General features: G+C 40.5%; 1 long non-coding RNA gene across 1 annotated transcript in view; it reads left to right on the forward strand.

Moving 5' to 3' along the window:
• Nucleotides 1-22,065, forward strand: part of LOC129145165 (uncharacterized) — a 57,883-nt gene extending 35,818 nt beyond the window's left edge. Inside the window, exon 4 of the long non-coding RNA XR_008550329.1 lies at nucleotides 22,016-22,065. This is a non-coding gene — a long non-coding RNA (uncharacterized LOC129145165). The remainder of the gene's footprint in view (nucleotides 1-22,015) is intronic.
• Nucleotides 22,066-23,315: the final 1,250 nt, after the last annotated feature.

The raw sequence follows: 23,315 nt of genomic DNA on the forward strand, positions 1-23,315 counted from the left end.
GCACCTGGAGGGAAAAACATGCATATGGGATAATTGATAAATGGGATATTAGGATAAATGCATAACTGGGATAATTGACAGGTTCAGTAGATACTCATTCCCTGCCTAGCTTGTGCCCCATAAGGTGGTGTGGCCGAGTAAAGTGAACATTCCTGAAAGTGGGATAGTGACTACCCACTTATTTGAAACCTGGGTCAAAGGAATTTCCAAACAACTAGTTTTATATTATGTGTATGAAGATGTGGTCATGAAGAACTCACAGAATGTCAGACAAGCTGGTTATGAGCTTAAAATCACCTAATCCTATAGTAATGCAGTAGTAAGTTGTGATGATGATAATGATGACAGTGAATATGATGGGATGCTGGTGTTGATAATAATGTTGATGATGATGATGATGATGGTGATAATAATGGGATGACGATAATATTGGTAATGGTGGTAGTGGTGATGGTGGTGGTGACAGTGATGGTAATGGTAGTGGTGGTGATGGCAGTGATGGTGATGATTCATTGAGCACCTGCTATTGTAGACCCTTTGCATGAGTCACTTCACTTAATATTCGCAATAACTTTGCAAGACAGGTATTATTACCCCATTTTACAGGTAGGGAAACAAAGCCTCAGAGAGATGAAATAATTTCATCAAGGTGACTCCGTCAGTAGCTGCCTTGAACTAAGGTTTTTCTTCTCATCATAATAACTCTACATAAGGTCCTAGGACTTGTCATTGCCCTGGGCAGGATCGCAATGCAAGTCTCTTGACTCTTTAACTTTTTTTTAAGATTAAAGTAACATTGGTTTATAATATATAGGTTGAAGGAGTGCAACCTTGTAAATCACATCTGCAAAGACTGCATCATGATCCCCACCCAAGTCTAGTTTACAGTGTTCACCAAAGAATTGAGACCCCTTTTGCCCACCTTACCTATGCTCCTGCCCCCTTCCCTTCTGCTAACCACTGTTTTGTTCTTAGAGTCTAGAAGTTGATTTTTGTTTCGTTTGTTCATTTGTTTCTTTGTCACATTGGGGTGAGATCATACAGTGTTTGTCTTTCTGACATTTCTTTTATTGTGATTCCCCTGGGTCCATCTATGTTGTGGCTTTTATGTCAGTTTTTTTTTTGCTCCCTGGCATGCTGCTACTGGAACTCAGATAAAAGGATAAAGGAAATATAATCAAACTCCTTCAAAAGCTACATTATATTTTAACTGTAACCATCAGGAGTCACAGCATGGGGACCAAAGGCCATCTTCAGTAATTCGATTACAGATTGGTCAAATGGATTTGGGTTTCTCATGGGATATTTAGAGTAAACAGGGGAGGATGAGCCAAGGTCACAGAAAATCACACAATTTACAGTCATGAACTTGGTTTTAGGTCTTGATTTGATCTTATTAGTTATGTGACCTTGAACACTTTTCCTCTTTGAATTGCCTCCTCATTTACAAAACAGAAGCAACACAAACACCTACCTGACAGAGTGGTTGAAATATTAAATGAGATCATGTCTAGGGAATGTTTTCTAGACTAAAATATAGTCAGTGGGTTTCTTATCCCCAACCATTTGAATTCCTCATTTTTAAAAAGACTTATTTATTTATACATAGAAGAACTGGGGTACAGGCCAGAGAGGTAGGGGGTGAGCGGATTCACTGGGGACAGAGCAGAGAGCAGAACAGGCAGATGTACTGAAATACACTGCTGAGGGGAGCAGCAGCTGAGACAGGAGAGGTCTGCTGCGCCATATGTGAGTCAGCTCCCTGGCCAGTGATTGAACTCAGACCATAGCGGTGATAGCGCTGAAACTTAATCTGTAGGCCACCAGGGGGGCTCCCCTCTCATTTTCTTATTTTGCAGTTCTTTGGTCTTGCTTTGTGTTATAGGCATTGTTTTACATATATATCATAAACATTTTAAGTTTTTCTTAGATGCTTTCATTGATAACTTTGATGGCAAATAGGGATTTCCCCTTTGTATTGGAAACAACTATTATTTCTAATTGTTTCTTTTTAAAAATTGTAATATTTTTAAATTGTGGTAACAATGGTATACAACTCTGTATATGATTTTGGGGTACAGGTTCACCCCTCTTCCGATGTTACCACACCACACCCACCAATAAAGCACTCCTAGTCCTCCATCACAGTCCATTGGCCCCTTCCCCTCCTTGCTTCTCATCCCCTCCCACTCTGGTAGCCTTAACTCTACAGTCTAATTTCTAGAGTTTGTTATGGTTTCGTTTTGTCTGTTCTTTTTTATTTATATTCCATGCCACGAGTGAAATTGTCCTGTTTTAGTCTTTCTTTTTTTTTCATTTTAACATTTATCATTTTTTAAATTTTTTTTGACAATATTTGCTTCCCTCACCCCCTCAAATTGAGTCCCCATAAAATTTCCTTCCCCAAGGCACCCGTGCACCATCACCACAGTCCCCTGTGCTCCTCCCTCCCTCCCTCTAATCCCTCTCCCACCTTCTCCCCTGCAGGATGTCTCTGGTTTATAATTGTTTTTGCTTTGTTGTGTTTTGTACTGTTATTATTATTTTTTACACTGATGTCTTATTTGGCTCCACTATATTCCTGTTATAAGTGAAACCATCCAATATTTTTCTTTTTCCTTCTGGCTTATTTCACTGAGCATAATTCCTTCTAGCTCCATCCATGTTGCTGCAAATAGAATGAGTTTATCTTTTTTGATTGCTGAATAATATTCCATTGTGTATATGTACCACATCTTCTTGATCCAGTCATCTATTTTTGGGCATTTGGGTTGTTTCCAGGTTTTACCTATTGTAAATAGTGCTGCTTTAAACATAGGTGTACAGGTGCTCTTTTGAATCACTATTTTTGTGTTCTTTGGCTATATCCCTAGGAGTGGAATTGCCTAGTAGTGGATCATATGGCAGCTCCATTCTGTTTTAGTCTTTCTCCTGATTTATTTCACTTAGCATCATCCCTTCCAGTTCTACTTCTATTGTTGCAAATGGCAAAGAGTAGTATTCCACTCATCCGTCATTGGGCATCCATTGTTTCCATAGCTTGGCTATTGTAAATAGTGCTTCAATGAACATAAGAGTGCATATATCCCTTCGAATTAGTGTTTTTCTAGGTAGATACCTGGGAGTGGAATTGCTGAGTCATGTGGTAGATCTCTTAAATATTTCGAGAAACCTCTATATTGTTTGCCATAGGAGTTGGACCATTCTACAATCCCACCCACAGTGCACAAAGATCCCTTTCTTTCCATACCCATGGCAACATTGTTGTTTCTGGCCTTTTTGATGTGGACAATTCTACAGGTGTGAAGTAGTATATCACTGTGGTCTTTGGATTTGCATTCCCTGATGGTAAGTGATGATATGCATATTTTCAAGTGCCTGTTGGCCATCTGTACATCTTTGGCAAAATGTCTCATTCTTCTGGCCATGTTTTTATTGGGTTCTTTGTTTTCTCCTTGTTGAGTTGTATGAGTTCTTTGTAGGTTTTGGATATTAGCCCCTTGTCAGTTGTATGACATACAAATATTTTCTCCACTCAGTAGGGTATCTTTTTGTTTTTGTGATAGTTTCTTTTGCTGTGCTGAAACTCTTTAGTTTGATATAGTTTCACTAGTTTACTTTTTCCCTCTTCCCACTGGAGTAAAGAATCCCCAAAGACATCTCTGAACCTAAGTCTTGGAGGATTTTGCATATGTTTTCTTCTATGTATTTTGTGATTTCAGGTCTTACAGCTATATAACATTTCTTAACATTTGAAAATCTGCAAAATCATTTGGGTATTGACACTGGGGCTCTGGTGGTGAGGGAAACAAATGCACATATGAAGGTATGAGGTGTGGTCCTAAAATGATATAGTTGCATGAACAATTGGCAAATTAATATAATTGGAAAAAAAAGAAAAGTCACTTGCACAAAAGAAGTTGAAGGGAACAAGTTAACAATATTAAATGTGGAAGGGTCTTCAGAATGTGGCCTGATTGCTAGGTCAGTGGGACCTGGACAAAGTGCATTTGGATTAATGAAAAGATGTTGTGGGCCCAGAAGTGAGGGGATAATTGTGCCTGGAGCCAGTTGACCAGCACCCTGGATTATGTAGGTGATCTGTAGAGCTTCCCTTGAAAAGAAGTTATTTCATATCCTTGCCAATATTTGGCTCAGTCATCTTTTCTATTGTAATATTTTTCTGAGTGTGGAGCAATATCTCTCTGTGGTTTTAATTGCATTTCCATGAGAATTAAATATATACTTACCCCATGAACCCAGTTATTCTACTCCTGGGTATTTACCCAAGAGAAACAAAACTTGGTAAGAATGTTCATAGCATCTTTTAATAAAAGTCTCAATAGGAAATAGTTACATGTTCATCCATAGGAGGATGGGTTAATAAATTGTGGTTTATCATGCCACATCTGGGAAAAGCCCACAGTCACTCATGAACCCTTCTAATTTGCTTGAACTCAAGTTCTAAGCTATTTCATCTGTGGATCTACTCAGGGTTTTGTGTGAGGCTCTGTTAGGGTGGATGTGGAGTAGACATAGTCCTTACTTTCTGACAGCTCAGTTTGCTGCTTAGGGAGTCAATGAGTGTTCATTGCTATTTCTGCTCAGATTGGACTGAGCAATCCTTTTGCATTACATGATCTCCAGTAGCTCCTGTCCTTTCTCAAGCTCATGGCAATCAGTTTCTAGTAAACACAGTCTCCTGTTGGGTGTGTGAGCTCAGCCCTTGGACTAGGACTCTTAGGGAACCCCAACATGAATTGCTGAGATGCCCCCCCACCCCCTTATGGTTCTCTCCTCTACAGTGCCTTGTTCGAGTTTCCAGCTATTTCAGATGCCCCAGACCTGGATCTTTGCCACTCCAGCTTAGAAAAGCCACCATGCTCTGCTTAAACTGCAGCTCATTGCATACTAGTCTGGAAACTGGCCCCATGCATTAGGCTGGGTGATTTTGCAGTACAGCTTTTAAGTTTCCTGTCTTTGGGGGGATCATAGTTCTTGAACTGCCTGTATTCCAATGCCTGGAAGCACTGTATTCTTCTATTTATCTAGTTGGGTTTTTTTGTGGCATAGGGAAAGTCTGGTAGCATATACTTCATCAGAAAAACACTTGAATGACAGATGCAAGGTGATTTATTAAGGGCAACCAGTGATCTTTGGCTTTCAGCCTAACTTTTCATCGAGGTCAACTTTGTTTTCTCAGCTGTCAGAGAACTCTGTGCTGAAGGGGACTAGGGATCTGGCCTGGCTAAATAATTTCTGTGATCTTAAGTTTATATTGGGAACCTTTTCCAAGGAGCTGAACCACTGCTTCTGTAAACTGTACTAGGTAATGAATTTTTAATTTTTAGTCCAGTTTTATCATGGTAGTAAAAACAGACTCACTTATATGCTTATTGGGAATTCTTGATTCTTATAATTTCTGAGAAGCTTTATTACAGTTGAGACTAGGCCAGGACAGTTATGCCCTTCTCAAAAAGGGTTGTTTTTTTTTTTGTTTTTTTTTTTTTTGTGGTTGGAGACAAGGACGGTAAAGGAGGCTGTATAACAAAATTGGAAAACTTTGTCTTTTAACTTGGTACTGAGTGATAATAAGTCATGGGTCATGTCTATTAACTTTACAAATGTGGCCATGACACTCTTATACCATCATCCTCAGCTGGCGAAGAAACAGGTATTGCAGTAATTCTCTAGGAGTGAATGATCTGTTTTTCTCTCTTACTACTTTTTTGGAGATCAGTAATTGGTGTATAACAATTCTGCAGTCCTGCTACTTGTTCAATTACTTACTCATTTATTGAGACCTTTATTGGTTTTCTGTTGTATAGTGTGCTGTATAACAAATGAGTTTAAAGTCTCAATGGCATACAAAAATATGCATTTATTTGGTTCATGAGTTCGGTTGGCTGGAGGTTGACTGATGCAGGCTGGGCTCAGCAGGCGTCTAGAGTTCTGTTCACCATACTTCTCATACTCCTTCTGGGACCTTTCTAGACTAGAAATTTCCTTCTCATAATTATGGCAGAGGTCTATGGTAGGTTCAATGCATATGTTCAACCTTGGCTTCATTGGATTTGTTAGCATACTATTGACCAAAGCAAGATAGATAGCCTAGTCCGACATCAATGAAACAGTTTCCTCTGATGGGAACAAAGAGGCTAAAGTGAATATTACTGAGCATAACCCAAGCTCCTGCAAGTACTTCCTATATACTAATCTCTTAGGCTATGAAGATGAATAAGACATAGCCATTTGCCCTAGGAGGATTCAAAAAATTGTCCCGAACTGTAAATGTTGTGATCTTTTTTTTTTTTTTAAGATATCTGTATTTATGCATACAAGAGCTGGGGTACAGGCCAGCGGTGCCAGAGACAGAGTGGGGAACAGAACAGGCAGAATGACTGAAATACATTGCTGAGGGGAGCAGCGGGCAAGTCAGGAGAGGTCTGCCACGCCATGTGTGTTGCTCCCTGGCCAGCCCTGGTGGCACAAGGGGTTAAGACGCAAACTGTGAGGATGTCCGCAGCCTCTGATGCATGAGTAAATGTTGTGATCTTATGGTCACTGGAAGGTGTAGAGGATGAATTGAAAACTCTAGTTTGAATGAACAGAAACTCAGCTTTTAAGATATTTTTCCTTTTAATTTCATACCCTGGAGGATGTTAAACTTGGATTGTTGGCAGTCTACCAGAGCATTGTGTTGAGCTTAAATCCCCTGCTATTAATAACCAGGTACACTATAATTTTGATATTTAAAGCCATGATTTCATGTTAGAAGCTGCAATGGGCCAGGAGGCTGTTGTGGTTCATGCTACTTCTAGAAGCACTTGGGGAGATGTTGGGGATTAAAGGAAAAATTCATCAGCATGTTAGTACACAGAGACTCAGAGCTTGGCTATGTATAAGGAACTCTCAGCAAGAGAGGGGTAGTAGAAAAGGGAACTCTGCTGGTCACCTAACTGCTTGAAGCAGCAATCCAGGGTTATTGAAATGAGTGACTAATGGGACCAAGGAATTTCTAGATGGACTGTGGGGAACTATGGGTACTTCATGCCTTCTCCCCTTTTCTGAGGACTCCACCATTATCATTTAGTGTTAGGTTACAGTTAGGCCTGAGGAATGCTCAGAAAACCTGGGCCAGATGAAACTAATTGAATTATGTTAATTTCAGTGCACACACAATGATTCAATATATGTATATGTTGTAAGCTAATCACCAAGATGTCAAGTCTAATTGACATCCATCTGAAACATAGTTGCAATATTTTTTCTTTCTTTTTATTTGCATTTTTATCAAGGTATAATTGACATATATCACTGTATAAATTTAGGGTGCATGGCATAATTATTTGACTTGTGAAATAATGTGAAATAATGATTGTGAAATAATGATTGCAATAAATTTAGCTAGTATGAATCATCTCATATAGATACACTAAAAAAGAAAATGAACAAACTTTTCCTTGTGATGGGAACACTGGATTCTCTTGCCATAAATTTCACAAACAAGTAAGATCCTTCTGGCATTTCTCTTTTTCTGACTTATTTCACTCAGCATAATGCCCTCAAGATCCATCTGTATTGTTGCAAATGGCAAGATTTCTCTTCTTTATATAGTTGACTAATATTCCATTATGTATCTATATCTACAACATCTTTATCCATTCATCTGTTGATGGATAATTAAGTTGTTTTCAATTCTTGGCTATTGTGAATAGTGCTATGATAAACATGGGGATGCAGATACCTTTTCAAGTTAGTGTTTTCATTTATTTTGGATGAATACCCAGAAGTAAAATACATGGACTGTATGGCAGTTATATTCTTAATTTTTTTTTTTTTTTTTAAGATATATTTATTTATTTATACAAGCACTGGGTACAGTCAGAAGCGCGGGAGGGTGAGAGAATTCACCAGAGCCAGAGCGGGGAGCAGAGCAGGCAGAAGGACCGAAGTACACTGCTGAGGGGAGCAGCGGGCGGCAGGAGAGGTCTGTGCGCCATGTGGGACCCTCCTCAGGTGGCTGGGGAGCAGCCGGGGATCGAACTGGTGCTGCAGAGGCTGCGGGCAGCTTCGCAACCCAGCGCTCAACCGCTGCGCCACCGGGGAGGCCCCATATATTCTTAATTTTGAAAGGAAACTTCACACTGTTTTTTATAGTGGTCACATCCATTTACATTCTCAACAGTAGTGCCCAAGGGTTCCATTTTCACCATATCCTTGCCAAAACTTGTTTTCTCTTTTCTTTTTGATAATAGCCTTTCTAACAGATGAGAAGTGCTATCTCATTGTGGTTTTGATCTTCACTTCCTTGATGATTAATATGTTAAGTAACTATCCATGCTCTTATTGGCCATGTATTTCTTTTTTGGAAAGATGTCTATTCAGAGCATTTCCCTATTTTTAAATTAGATTGTTTGTTTTTTTGACTACTGACTTGTATGAGTTTTTTCTATACTTTGAATATTAGCTCTTTGTCAGATATATTACTTGCAAATATTTTCTCCTATCCAGTATTGTCTTCTCATTTTCCTAATGGTTTCCTTTGTTGTGCAGAAGCCTTTTAGTTTGATGCAGTTCCACAGGTTTTATTTTTTGTCTTCGTTACCTTTGATTTTGGTGTTTAAATCTAGAAAATCACTACAAAGACTTATGTAAAGGAGCTTATCCCCTATGTTTTCTTGTGGGGGTTTTATGGTTTCAGGTTTTATATCCAAGTCTTTAATCCATTTAGAGTTAATAATTTTAGGTAGTGTAAGAAACCAGCTTATTATTTTGTATATGGCTGACAAGTTTTCGCAAACCATTTACTGTCCTTTTCCCACTGTATATTCTTGGCTCCTTTGTCATGAATGAATTGACCATGCATGCAAGGCAACAAATGCAAAGATAGGTGTCTGAACCAGAACCTTGACTCTTAACTTCATTGTTATTAAGTGATGAGAAAGCTAGGTAGAATATAATATACATTAAAGGTTTCTAACAAAGTAGAATGTCTGGAAGATCCCATAATTAGAAGGCCAAACGCTTTAAATTATCCTTAAAGAGATGAGGCTGGGAAATATTGCTTGTGTCAGAACTGCAGTAGGAATGCCAGAAAGCCTTCTGAGCTGTCCAGGATGCTGAGTGTCAACTGCATCTCGAGCTTCGTCTGTTGTATACATCACTGCATTTAATGATTTTTGCCATAGAAGTCTAGAATTTTGAAGCTATATATGTAGCAATAAATGATAATTGTTTTCTACAAATTTTATATTTGTGTTTTCTGATAGCCTCACAATAATTCAGTGACCTTTTTTAAGGCAGAATGAAACAATTACTTGTTATATGAATAGAGGTTGGGATCTGGAAGGGGGTGATAAAGTATTTTTGTAGTCTTTTAAGTGCAATTAGAAGGATAATTTCAGCAAGGATTAGGGGGTAACATTAAGAGTAAAGGGATGGTCTGTTGGAGCAAGGGGAATTGATCTGTATGTCTGTGCTAGAACTATCAAATATCCAGAACCCAGGTGTCCAGTCTCATTCATACATGACTGACATACATCTCAGAATGATGATTTTTCTTTTCCTATTGAGATGATCTATCACCTCAGAATCCTTTCTGACACAGAGCTTCAGTCAGGCATTATCAATTGAACAGTCTGAGCATGTTAAATATGCCCTTTTGGTCTTTATGAACTAGCACATTGATGTGTGGGATAGATGGTGAAAAGTTAGGTCCTCTAGTCCATCCCCCCCTTTTTTAATTGAGGTAACATTGATTTACACCACTGTTTATATTTTGGAAGTACAGGAACCCGCCACCCCCTTGCAGGTGTTGTTACCATACTGTTCCTACCACTAAATTACCCATAGTCCACCACCATAGTCTATTGTGTTCCCTCCATACTTTGTTCTTGCTCCTCTCCCTCCCCCTCTGAATGCCTTAGTTGTATAGTCAACTTAGAAGGATTAGTTTTTGAGTTAGGCTTTATGTGACCCATGGTTTAGTTTCTTTGCATTCCACACATAAGTGATTCCATCTGGTACTTGTTGTTCTCCTTATGACTTATTTCACTTAGCATCTGTTGTCCCCTCAGTAACATGGTGGAGGCTGTGGCTTTCAAAACCAATGAAAATGGACAGGATACCAACCTCGACTCTCATGCCACCAGAAATTGGAAGCTTCTGCTGTCATTGTTGCTCCCACTTCCAGAATGTTTCCTCCTCTATTCCTCCTTATTTGTATCACTAGATCCTTACTCAAAGTCTCACATAGAGCAATCTGATTCATCAAGTCCAGGTTTTTTGCCCTACCTGCAAGGAGGCTGGCAGAGAAGTGTCTTGCCCTTTTAGCAAGAAAAGCTGTCTTCTATATGATGCCTATGTCATGTAGGTGTCTACTATGGACAGATGCTGGAGAAGTTGACACTCAGAACCTTGGACAGCTCAGAAGTCTTTCTGGCATTCCTGTAGCAATTTTGACACAACCCACAATATTTTCCAGCTCCCTTTTCTCTCTCTCTCTCCCAATATTTTCATCTTTTAAAAAAAGATTTATTTATTTTTGTACAAGAACCGGGGTACAGGCCAAATGTGCAGGAGGGTAAGAGGATTCACCAAAGACAGAGCGGGGAACAGAACAGGCAGACTGACTGAAACACATTGCTGAGGGGAGCAGCGGGCAAGACAGGAGAGGTCTGCCGTGCCATGTGGATGTCTCTGTGGCCCGGAGGATCGAACTGGCACTGCAGAGGCTGTGGACAGCTTCACAACGCTACGCTCAACCGCCTGCGCCACCAGGGAGGCCCCCCTTTTTCTCTTAAGATAACATAAGTCTCTCTATCTTATAATTATGGGACCTGCCACACATTTTAGTCTATTAGGCCCCCTTAATGTAGATCATGGTCTACCTAGCTCTCTTACTATTGAAAAACAAGGTAGGACATAGGAGGTAGGAACTTGCCTCCCATTAAGATTCCTAAGAAGGGACATCCACAATTATATGAAAGACATTCAGATAGTATAGCATAGCAAACAAAGAAACAAACTAACAAAATCTCTGCCAAACTCACCATAAACAACTTTCGACCACACATGGTCTTCTTCTCCATAGGTTATAGTTTATAACATGAGAGCACAGCATCTAGAAATGCCTTTTTATTTCCCTTTTCATCACTCTCAAATATAGATATAGGATGTTCCAAGAATCAAAGCACTTTAAGCTACAGCTAAAAAGGTCAGAAAATTGCCTGTTATTTCATGGCTTGGGTTGCTCAAATCACAGCTGATTACAGACTGAAACAGAGGACCATTTGACCTTTTCATGTGGCGAGATGTCGTATCATCAGAACTCCTTCTTTCTCTGATCTTTTTTTTTTGCCCTTTCACCCTTTCCCACTTATTTGAACTCAGGTCCCAGAGGAAAAATGAATACAAAAGATATTGTCTGAAATTTCAGGTTGGGGGCAAACAGATTCCGATTTTGAATTCAGTGAAAGAAGAGTTTTTCTCATTTATCTGCATATAACATTGGATTGGGAATTGAGGCTCACATCCTAATCCTGGCGAGTTCCCACCTCCCTCTGTACCTGTCATTCCTCATGGATGGATCCCTGGATTTGGAATCATACTCCCTAGATTTGAATCCAAACTCTGTACCTTCCTGTGTAACCTTATCTCAGTCCTTTAACCTCACCCAGTCTTATGATTCCTTGTATAAAGGAACTAATGAGGGGCGAAGGTCCCGAACACGTAGGGACTTTGTGAGGATTAGAGTATATCCTAGCCTATAATATATCCTGTAAGCTGTAAGCAAAAATTAGTTATTATTATAATATCCCAATTTTTAAACACTGGCTTTTAGTGCATTGACCCAAGTGGGAATGATAGTAGAAACACAGGTGTCGTATTTTATAATTTCTGATGTGCTTTTGCATTTGTCAGCTCATTTAATTTTCCCAACAATGCAGAATCTGAAATATAATTACCCCTATTTTTAAAAAGTTAATAAAAGACACAACTTGGGCAATAACCTGGATTTTATCTTTCTTGACAACCTTTAAGACTGTAGAATCAGAAAGAGAATACCACATACAAAGATTTAGAACTGACATTCCCCCATCTTGGGTATAACTGACTTCTTTCTGAAATGGTTTTGTGGCAAGCCTTTGAATAATATGTGCCCTAAAAATTTCCAGCATTCAGTGGAAGGATGTCACTCTGACATGGTTTGTTTGGACTGCAATGCTAGAGCAGTCGAAGTTAGTCTTCTTCATTCTTTCATTCAACAGATTTTTGTAGAGCTTTGTGCTAAGTACTGTGTGGGATATGGTGAAGTACAATTTATAGTTTTTACCCTTTAAGTTTTTACTGCTTAGTGGGGGCGAGAGGGAGGCAAAGACACACAGTGTGACACCATAGCTTGAGAGAGCAGTCAACTTTCAGTCTCTGTGTTTGAAGTTTAGGGAAACTCCTATGAAATATGTGCCATCTGTCCTGTTAATCAGTAAGCATCGCTTGGCAGAGAAGCCATTAATCATTGTTTTCGTATCATAGAGTGACTAGTTCAGAATGGGCTGGAGATTGTTCAAGGTACTGGAGATTTCTTCTCATCACAGATTAAGACGTACAGTTCCTGTGTGTAAGACTGAAAGGTGGGAAGCCCTCACTGGGTCAGTGCTTCCAAACCCCACTTTGACTCTCCGGGGCAGTAGAAAAGCAATTAATTCCTCCTTTCAAAAAGCTTTGACTGAGGCAGTGTTATAGAGTCTGGAAAAATAAACTTGAGATTAAGGACTTGCATTTGTCTTCAAGGATCCCTGAGGCAAAGGTGACAGTCTGAAATCATAACACTACTCTTGAGTCAGTTTTAACTCTCAATCACGTGGCAGTTAACTGCGCAGTATCTTGGTTGAAGATAGTTGTAATAATGGTGAGGACTAAATGAGCCAATCCGTGTAACTCCCATAGCACTATGGTACACAGAACAAGCAAATAACCTGAATTCTGCAGTAGAAGAGGTCCCTTCCAGAAAGACTGGATCCAAGGATTGTCTTTCCTTGTGACAGAAGCCTGGAAGAGGGGAGGCTGCAAGTGGGTAAGAAGCAATCATCTAACACTTTAATGAATTTCTTTATGCTGAACATGGACTAGCATCAAAAAAGAGAAGTTGGAACACTGTGATACAAGGAAAGTTTGTACCTACTCTCAGATTCTTTTCTATAAATCTTTACCAGGTGCTCATAAAAAAGTTTGGGGCAAGAGAACAGAGAGAACCAGCCTCATTATCACAGGTATGGAGGAGGGGATTCATTGCATTGAAGATTCAAATTTCCACCCTCCTGCTTAGAACCATATCTCCTGCAGAGCAAAAACTTTAACTTCTGGAAGGGCAGCACACTGTAGCCCTTGGAAATAGCTAAAAACCCATTCTTGCTAGAGAAAAAGCTGGACGCTCAAATGATCAGATCTAATGGCAAGAGCACATTTCTAGCATTTGCTTCATTGTATTTGGTAAATTGACAAAATCCCTAACACCTATGGCCTGACTAAAGAAGAGGCTTGGGTCTCCCTGGTGGCTCAAGGGTAACCCAACCTATGAAGCTGTCCGCAACCTCTGCAGCATGAGTTCGATCCCATGGCTGGCCAGGGAGCAACCCACATGGCACAGCAGCCCTCTCCTGACTTGCATGCTGCTCCCCTCAGCAGTGCACTTCAGTCAATCTGACTGTTCTTTTCCCTATTCTGTCTTTGGTGAATCCTCTCACTCCCACACCTCTGGCTTGTACCCTAGCTCTTGTATGCATAAATAAATAAATCTTTGAAAAAAAAAAGAAGAGCTTGTCCATTTTCAGGCATAAACATAATGTAATTTTAGTGTTTTGAACAAGATATCTGGCATGCAATAAATAATGTTAAGCGACACACACAAATAAGCAATTAAGCAAACCTATTGTCAAGAGAAAAAGGAATCAACAAAATCAAACTTAGATGACCAAGATGTTTGAATTATCAGTCAAGGGCTTTAAAATACAGCCACATATTGCTTAAAAAATGAGGATACTTTCTGAGAAATGTGTCTTTAGGGGACTTCATCATTGTGTGAATGTCGTAGAGTGTACTTACACAAACTTAGATGGTATAGCCTACTACACACGTAGGTGATATTTGGTGTAGCCTTTTGTGGCCACCATCATATATGTAGTACATTGTTGAATGAAACACTGTTAAGTGACACATGACTGTAATTATAATCAATATGTTAAAGGACCTAGTGGAAAAGGTAGACAACATAAATGAACAGATGAGTAGTTTCAGTGAAGAGTTTGACACTTTAAGAAAGAGTCATTCAGAAATGTCAAACACACATATACACACACACACACCAGAAATAAAGAATTATTTTGATATGATCATCAGTAAATTTGATACGGCTGAGGAATTGCTTGAAGCTTGGTCATTAAGAATTAACCAAACTGCAGTACAGTGAGAAAAAAACAACCAAACATCCAAGAGGTGTGATACACTATCAAATTGCTTGGCATTTGTATAATTAGAATTTCAGAAAGAAAAAAAGGAGAATGAGGGAGGAGAAATATTTGAAGGGATAAAGGCCAAGAATCTTTCAAAAATAATTAAAGACACTAAATTACTTTTATCCAAGAAGGATAAAATAAAAATAACAAAAACAAAAACAATTGAATACACATTCAAACTGCTAAAAGCCAATAAAGAAAAATATTGAAAACATTCCCACAAAAGACACAAAATATAAATAGGAATAAGGGTTAAAATTATAGTCAGCTACAATATCTTCAGGAGATATATTCAAGCCAGCGTGTAATAGAGTGACATCTTTAAATTACCAAAAGAAAAAACAAACAAAAACCCAAAACAAAACACCAGGGCCATTCAGAATTTTATAACCAGTGAACTATCTTTCAAAATTGAAAGTGAAAATAAAAAATCTTCAGATAAACAGAAGCTGAATTTATTGCCAGTGGACCAGCACAACAGGAAATGCTCAAGGAGTTTCTTCAGATATAAGTAATATGAATCTAGCAGAGACTTGGATGCTAACAAAGAAAGAGCTCTAGATATGATAAAAGTGAAGATAAATATAAATAAATTTATTATTATTTAAAAATCATTCTAAGATATACATGAATATGTAAAGAAAAACCGTGACAATGTATTTTGTAATATAATTTATGAAAGGTAAAATGCATAATAGCAACATCACAAGCATGGGAAGAAGAAATGAAAGTATACCACCACAAGTTTCTTACACTCTATCTGAGGTAATAAAACGTTATTGGAAGGTAAATCCTAGGACAACAACCAAAAATATTAATAAGCAGTAGAAGTAATAAACCGATAGTGGAAGTAAAATAGTATTAAAAAAATCCTCAATCCCAAAGCATGGATCTGTAAATATCATGGTAGGAAAATGGTGAGAAGTCTGGAAAAGATGTTGACTGTGTGAAAGGTATGGGAGAGCTCAGAGTGGTAAGAGAGGGCAAGAAAAAGAGAGAGGGATGGCAGGAGGAGGGGGAGAGGGAGGGAGAGAGAAGGCAGGCAGGCAGGCAGGAAGGCCGGTAGGGAAGGAAGCATCAATGGGACGGGTCCTGGAGTGAACATTTGTCAGCAGCATGAAATGGACAGAGCCAGGGAGCCAGTAAAACAGAGGCAGATTGGGCAGCATAAGTGTTGAGGACTTTGACACTTTATTTTTATTATTATTTTTTAAGATTTGCTTATGCATACAAGAACTGGGGTATAGGCCAGAGATGTGGGGGGTGAGAGGATTCACCAGAGACAGAGTGGGGAGCAGAACAGGCAGATCTACTGAAATACACTGCTGAGGGGAGCAGTGGCAAGCCAGGAGAGGTCTGCTGTGCCATGTGGGTCACCTCCCTGGCCAGGGATTGAACTCATGCCACAGTGGCTGGACACAGTTTGATAGTGCTGAGACTTTAACCCCTGAACCACCAGGGAGGCCCCGACTTTGACACTTTTAAAGGAACCCTGTCCGGAGCCGCCTGGAGCATGCGCCGTGTTGCGCAACACACGCGCCATTAATTAGTTTTCGCTTTACCGTTTCGCCTGCTGAGAAACCACAGGTGTTTCCTATTAATCAAATGAGACTGGGAGGTACGATGGGAGGAGCTACCAGGATATAAGAAGAGAACCACGAGAAGGTCAAGAGGTGATTGCGAGAGAGGTTATTGCGAGAGGAGCAGAGAGAAGGTCAGGGAAGGTAGAAAGACAGGGAAAAGTAAAAGAAAGGAAAAGGAAAAATAAAGAAGTAAACGCTAGCGTCAAGTTGTCTCAAGCCCCTCATTTCAATCCTCAGCCCTTCTCTTTTCGTGCCTACGAATCCCGCGGGTCGGGACAGAACCAGAAAATGAAAAATAAGATGTGAATCCACTGGAGGGTGTGAAGCAGAGAGATGATATGTTCAATTGAGTTTAAAAGATGTTTCAAGAAGATATGGTACATATACACCATGGAATATTACTCAGCATTCAAAAAAGATAAACACATGCACTTTGCAGCAACATGGATGGCACTGGAAGGGATCATGCTCAGCGAAATAAGCCAGAAAGAAAAAGAAAAATACCGGATGGTCTCACTCATAGCAGGAATCTAGAAAACTTAAATAAGGGACCAAGAAAATGAGTAACTATAAGAAAGTGAAAATCAAAATCAACAAACAACTATGAATCAGAGACACTCTATGGGGGGTGGGGGGTGGGGCGGGGAGGGATTGGGGTCAAAATAAGGTGGTTGCAATTGTATGGGGAATATAAAAATAAAATTTATTATTAAAAAAAAAAAAAAAGATGTTTCAGGCAGGGCCTCCCTGGTGGCGCAGCGGTTGAGCGCTGGCCAGCGAAGCTGCCCACAACCTCTGCAGTGCTGGTTCGATCCCCAGCCGCCTGTGAGGGTCCCACATGGTGCGCAGACCTCTCCTGCCGCGCCCGCTGCTCCGCTCAGCAGTGTATTTCGTTGGTCTGCCTGTTCTGTTCCCCGCTCTGGCTCTGGTGAATTCTCTCACCCTCCCATGCTTCTGACTGTACCTAGTGCTTGTATAAATAAATAAATAAATAAATCTTTAAAAAAAAAAAAAAAAAGATGTTTTCAGGTTGCTAGGCTGACTGAATGGGAGCAAAGACCACATTGGAGAGGTCAATTGGAGGTCAGTTCTAGGTAAGGCAGGTTAGAGGCTTTGCTACTGTGGTAAAAAGGAAGATGGTGAAGTCTCAGACATGATATACTTGTGGAAGGTTGAAAAATTGAATATTTAAAATGTTAATTTACATCGATAATAATTTGAATTTAGCTTTTCTTTTTTGGTGAACATATTTGACATGTAACATGGTGTAAATTTGAGGTGTACAGAGTGTTATTATGATACAGTTATATATTTGCCACATTACATGATCATCATACAATATCATCATCTACAGTTATTACACAGGACATTTGATCCCTGTGGTTTATTTACTATTTGTTGCAAGTTTGTACCCTTGAATACCAACAATCTTATCTCCCCACCCCTGTTTCCTGGTAACTGCCATTTTACTCTGGTTTTCTCTGAGTTGGACCTTTTTAGATTCTTTTAATACTTTAGATTTAGATTTAGATTCTTTTTTAATACTTTTTTAGATTTAGATTTAGATTCTTTTTTAATACTTTTTAATCGTGGGAAACTGATGCTGAGTAGAACCTTATAACTTAAAATTCAGGGTTGCCTCATATCAGCTAATATCAGTCCCCAATTTATCCAAGAAATAATCCCTGAGCATTTAGTACATGTCAGACATGTTTGTAGGAGATGCCTACATAGCTTAAATAAGATTTTTTTTGAAAAGCTGGGAAGGCATGTAAGAATGTCATTGTGAAAAACTTTATAAACCAGTCTACATTAGTGTACTGAGTAAAATAAAAAAATTGATTTTTGAGGGCCTTCATAGATCCCATTTTTTTAAGTGATAGACATGGCTTGTGATATATTTGAGGTTCACAAGGGAACTTGAATGCCATTCTTAAGCAGTGAATTCTTCATTCAGACTTTTGAAAGAAGGGTAGTGTGATGATGCTTCTTTTCAAATAGAAACATAGTCAGCAGGGGCTGGACTTATCTGCTTATCTCCCTCTTCTTTAGCTATCACAATATTCCCATGTGCTTTGGGTGGGATGGGTCTAACTCAGCCCCAGGGTACAAACAAGCAGCACAACGGACCCCATGGCCACATGATTGGCTCTGGATGTGCACGTCATTCAGGACAGACCAATCAAGACCTGATTTTACAATTTTGTTCACATTAATCAGTCAGCAGTTTCTATCCAAGCAAACATGGAAGTTTCTGGCATGACTGCAAAGTGTGTCTGGCAATGCAAGTCCAATTATGTGGTTAAAAAGTTGAGAAATGGTGAGAACATGTCTGGGATCGTATTGAGACCTGGGTAAAACCTCTCCTGAAGGTTGATTAGTTTATAACCTAATACATCAGCTTTCAAAACTTTACCAATATGTGTATGACTTTGCACTTGAAAGCATCTGGTGTGTTCAAACAGCAACTTCAATTAATTAGATATTTCTTCACTCTGGCTCCCTTGTTCAAAATCCTTATGAATTTTTTCTCCCTCACCCTCCTCAGACATCATTTCTCTCCTTCTTTTGGATAAAAGGTCAGTGGTCTCCCCATTTTCTCACAGGTATCACTTATTCCAATTGACATTTACACTTGAGTAAGCCTTAAACTTCTCTGACCTTTTTTTCAAAGCAAGATTTTAAAGAGATATTTCCTCTGTTTTAAAACAGCACATTGTCGCTTTTCTTGGTAAAAGGCCAGGCTGCTCCTTTAGGCTTTTTGGATTCTTTGTGTCCAGTTTGACATTCTTTTCCCTCTTTCCTGGGTTTGCTGCTTGTCTGCTTTCAGCAGTGTGGTTTGCAGATGTGTCATAGACACATGGGAACAACTTAACAGTAAGTTTAAAAAATATTTAGCCATTTTCACACACCATTCTTAGTCATGTGAAATAAATAAGGGAATAAATTAGCCCTTAAATATGCCATTTTGTGTTGAAAATGAAAAACAACAGATGTAGGTACTTGAGTGGGATAAAATACTACTAGGTACAAGTCTGCAGCCTGGCCTCATTCACAAATTTGGTTCTGTCTGAGAAAGACTGTTGGGTCCCTCCCTTGGCTGATGTTCAGGAATCCTGGGACAGAAGATGAACAGGAGTCTGTAGAATCAGAGTCCATGTTTTGTAATGGAATCAGGGATCAGAGTAGATGTTTTGTAATGGGATAAACCCCTAAGTCCAAGGACAGGTCTCATATGGACTGTGTTCACCATCAGGCTTGGGTACACAATGGAATGTTACTCAGCAATCAAAAAAGATAAACTCATGCCATTTGCAGCAACATGGATGGAGCTGGAAGGGATCATGCTCAGTGAAATAAGCCAGAAAGAAAAAGAAAAATACTGGATGGTCTCACTCATAGTAGGAATTTAGAGAACCTAAATAAGGGACCAGGAAAAAGACAAATTATAATGAAGTAAAAATCAAAATCAACAAGCTACTATAAACCTGAGATGCATTATAGGAGATGGGGTGGGGGGGAGGGAGTAGGATCAAAACAAGGGGGGTGGGAATTGTATGGGGAATATAACCAAGATGAAAATGCATGCATTGTGCAAAAATGGAAAATGATGTAAAAAATAAAAAAATAACATTTTCAGTCACTGTGCATGGATGATTCCAAATGCCTCTCTCCACTTGGAGGTGCGGTTTCTCACTTGGCTTGTCCAAGGTCAGCCCCGCCCCTGCTCTCTCATACTCCTGCCCCATCCACCCTCCTTCCCTCACCCTGCATAGCCCCCTGCCCCTCTCCCTCCTTGCGCCCCCACCCCCTTCACCTGCCGCACTGCCCACACTTTCCGTCTTTGAGTGGTGTCTTGCCTTGAGTCTCCTTCTGGTGTCGTGCCAATGCTTTACTCACATTATCTCACGGAAATCTTCCAGCGATTCTAAGAGGCATATAATCCAAGTCTACTAGGAAACCAAGATTTGGAAGCTTAGGAACTTGCTGGGAGTTCCTCAGCTCATGAGTGGTGGAGCTGAGGTCCTTATGGACGTGTGTGAGAGTCCAGACTCCATCTGCTCACTCCCTCACTGAGACTGCTCGCTAATAGGGAAAACGAATGAGTGCATTCTGAATGACCACAGTAGATGTTTTGTAATGGGATAAACCCCTAAGTCCAAGGACAGGTCTCATATGGACTGTGTTCATGTGGTTAAAAAAGTCCATCAGGGAATGTTTGGAGGTGAACTGGTACCCCTATAGACACAGTCTGTTGGGGCCTCTGACCCCTCTGGGGTGCATAAAACCCCTCTGGGTTCTGTAAAATCTCCCCCTAATATTTTCTGTTTACAAAGTCTCTTCCTTAAAGTTATTGATTATTATTTATGAAGTGTGTTGGTCTCCTCATATTATAAATATTTCAGACATTCATAAATTTTAGCAACAACTCATTCAGAATGAAAATCATCTTGAGCATCAATTATATCTGAGAGAAGAGGCTCTCTAGCACCTAATCGAGTCTCCTCAGAAACCTCTAACCTCTGTCTGTCTTCAGATTCACGTCTCTTTGCATCTTGTCTCTTCTTCCCTTTATACCCAAGAGAATCTGACAGACCTTAGGTTCCTAAGTTTCCAGGTCTTGTGTGCCATGTCAGCAAGAGCTTTCCTTCTCTCTTACCCACTGGAGACTCCCTCTCTGTGTTCTCCCTCCCTTTCTTTCAGTGTCGCTGTCCACACCTTGGTCAGCCTTGGCCGATAAAACTTCACAGCCCTCTTTTTGAAGGTCTGGCTGCTGGACATGCTTGTGCTTGCCTGTTGCATTCTTGCTTCCACCACGCCCACTCCTTCCCCATTCTCCACCTCCCATTTAGCACAGGGGCAGGGTCCTTGGTGGGACCTGAAGGCTGGGGAAAACTTAGAGCCCTCAGCACTTTCTGCATTTCTGACTTCCTGCCCAATATGGGGAGCTTTCACATCCAGGCTTTTAAGACCAGATCCCTCTGCAGAGCTCAGCCCTCGGCACAGAAGGCCAGTGAGGCTCTCTCTCAGGCCATCTGTGGGAAGGGATGTCTTGACGTCTTGACGAGCAGCCCTCCAGTCTTTTGACTCGGGCATGAACATGGTTGTGGAGTCACAAAATTCTTGTTGGATCAGCCAGTGATGTCAGGCCAGTGGCCAGGTCCAGAGGAAATGTGGGAGTCCTCTGGAGGAACAGAGGACTGATTGTGGAGGCCCCCCTTACCTGGCTTGGCCCTGGAGGATTTCCTGTGGATGCCCCACCCTGGGAGATGGGAAGTCAGCAGACAGGGCAGCCCCATACTCTGGGTATGTGCAGAGATGGGGCAGCAACCTGTGCTGCCAATTCACAAAGGCGCAGAGTTCAACCTTTGTGTTATTTAAATCTCTGTCTAAGAATCACCCTACGGGACATTCACTTGGTCTGACTTGAGATCCTTGGATATATTTTCTTTTTTTTTTTTTTTTAGATTTATTTATTTATTTATACAAGCACTGGGTACAGTCAGAAACACGGGAGGGTGAGAGAATTCGCCAGAGCCAGAGCGGAGAACAGAACAGGCAGACTGATGAAATACACTGCTGAGGGGAGCAGCGGGCAGCAGGAGAGGTCAGTCGCACCATGTGGGACCCTCGCCAGTGGTCGGGATTCCACTGGCGCTGTAGAGGCTGCGGGCAGCTTTGCAGCCCAGCGCTCAACTGCTGTGCCACCAGGGGAGGCCCCCTTGGATATATTTTCATAGGGGACCTTGAAAGTGGGTCGTGCGTGAGGCTCTGCTAAGGGCATGGCTATGCAATGGCCGGCTAACTTCCACCAACAGGTCCTGGCTTGCACTAAAATCTAAGTCATTTCATGAGTACAAAGTATAAAAGACTAACCACTTTGTGCAAGTACAGTCTTCCCACCCTTATCCACAGGGACATCCTAGACCCCCTGCATGGATGCCTGATCTGTGACAAGTACCAAGTCCTGTACATACAATGCTTGTTCCTGTGTAGACACATCTATGCTAAAGTTTGATTTACCGGTAAGAAACTGAACAATAAAAATAAAGTAGAACAATTACAACCATAAACTAAAAGTTATGTGAATGTGGCTTCACTTTACCTTTCTCTCTCTCAAAATATCATTGGTAATATTTTTGGATCATGGTTGAGTGTCAGTCAATGAAATCAGGCAAAGCAAAACCACAGATAGTGATAATACCAAGAGAGCGATGGATCTCTCGAGGGGAGGGTTTTAAAAATAATTTTACTGCACAACTAGTTAAAATGAGAGAGAATGTCCTCATAATGTTATCCTCATTAAAACAAGCCACAAGAGAGGAAAAAATTGCTGACGTCAATTTCATGACAAGCTCTTCCGACTTAATGAGCAAACTGCATTTCGAATAGTAATGATTATTTTGCTTGCCTGCTCAGAAGAAATGTTGTTGAGTATTCCCCGGCTCTCTGGGGACTTACTTTTAGAGTGAAGTATTTTACACAGCAGGTAAACCATAAATCTTACTGACCTTCCTGCAGTTAGAAACATTTAAAAATGCATCATTTCTTTTTTTTGGTGGGGGGGACTAACGTTGGAGAGAAGTCACTTATCGGGAAATTAAGTAACTTCCAGGCGCTTCACCATCAGACGGGCTGGTAATGTGGTTGCTTCTGGCGAAAGCGACAGATTGGTTTAAAGGAGATATGGAATTTGAAGGCAATTGTCCTTGAGTCCTACCAGATGAATGTGACTTAGATGGTTTTCAAAAGCAATTCAGGCCTGAATATGTGCACATTTCCAAATGTGGGAAGCAAATACCTTGCACAATTGACATCAGCCACCAATTTTAATTTCTTCAGGTGGAGAAAAGACATATGTAGGAAACTGATTTGAGCTCACCCAGGGCAGAAATCTGCAGCTTCTCTTTTTGTGCCCCTAACACCTAACATCCCCTCATCTAGGCAACAGCTCTTTCCTCTGAGTACTTGCTGAGCGCTTACTCTGTGCCAGACTGCTCCAGCTGCTCAGGGCACAGCAACAAAGAAGACAGTGTCTCTGCTCCTTTATTCTCTAGGCTGCTCCGATAAACTCCAAGAGTATCATACATCGGGTATGAAGAAAAACAGGAGAGTAAGGGGAGAGGGAGACGAGAGAGGGCGTGTATAAGTAGTTGGCTTTCCTGCCATGGTGACATCTGACCAGAGGCCGAAGAGGAAAAGCAGCCACGCAGTG

Source organism: Talpa occidentalis, unplaced genomic scaffold (assembly GCF_014898055.3).
Source record: "Talpa occidentalis isolate TD23 unplaced genomic scaffold, MPIMG_talOcc4v2.1 talOcc4.9, whole genome shotgun sequence".
In the NCBI taxonomy this organism is placed as follows: domain Eukaryota; kingdom Metazoa; phylum Chordata; class Mammalia; order Eulipotyphla; family Talpidae; genus Talpa; species Talpa occidentalis.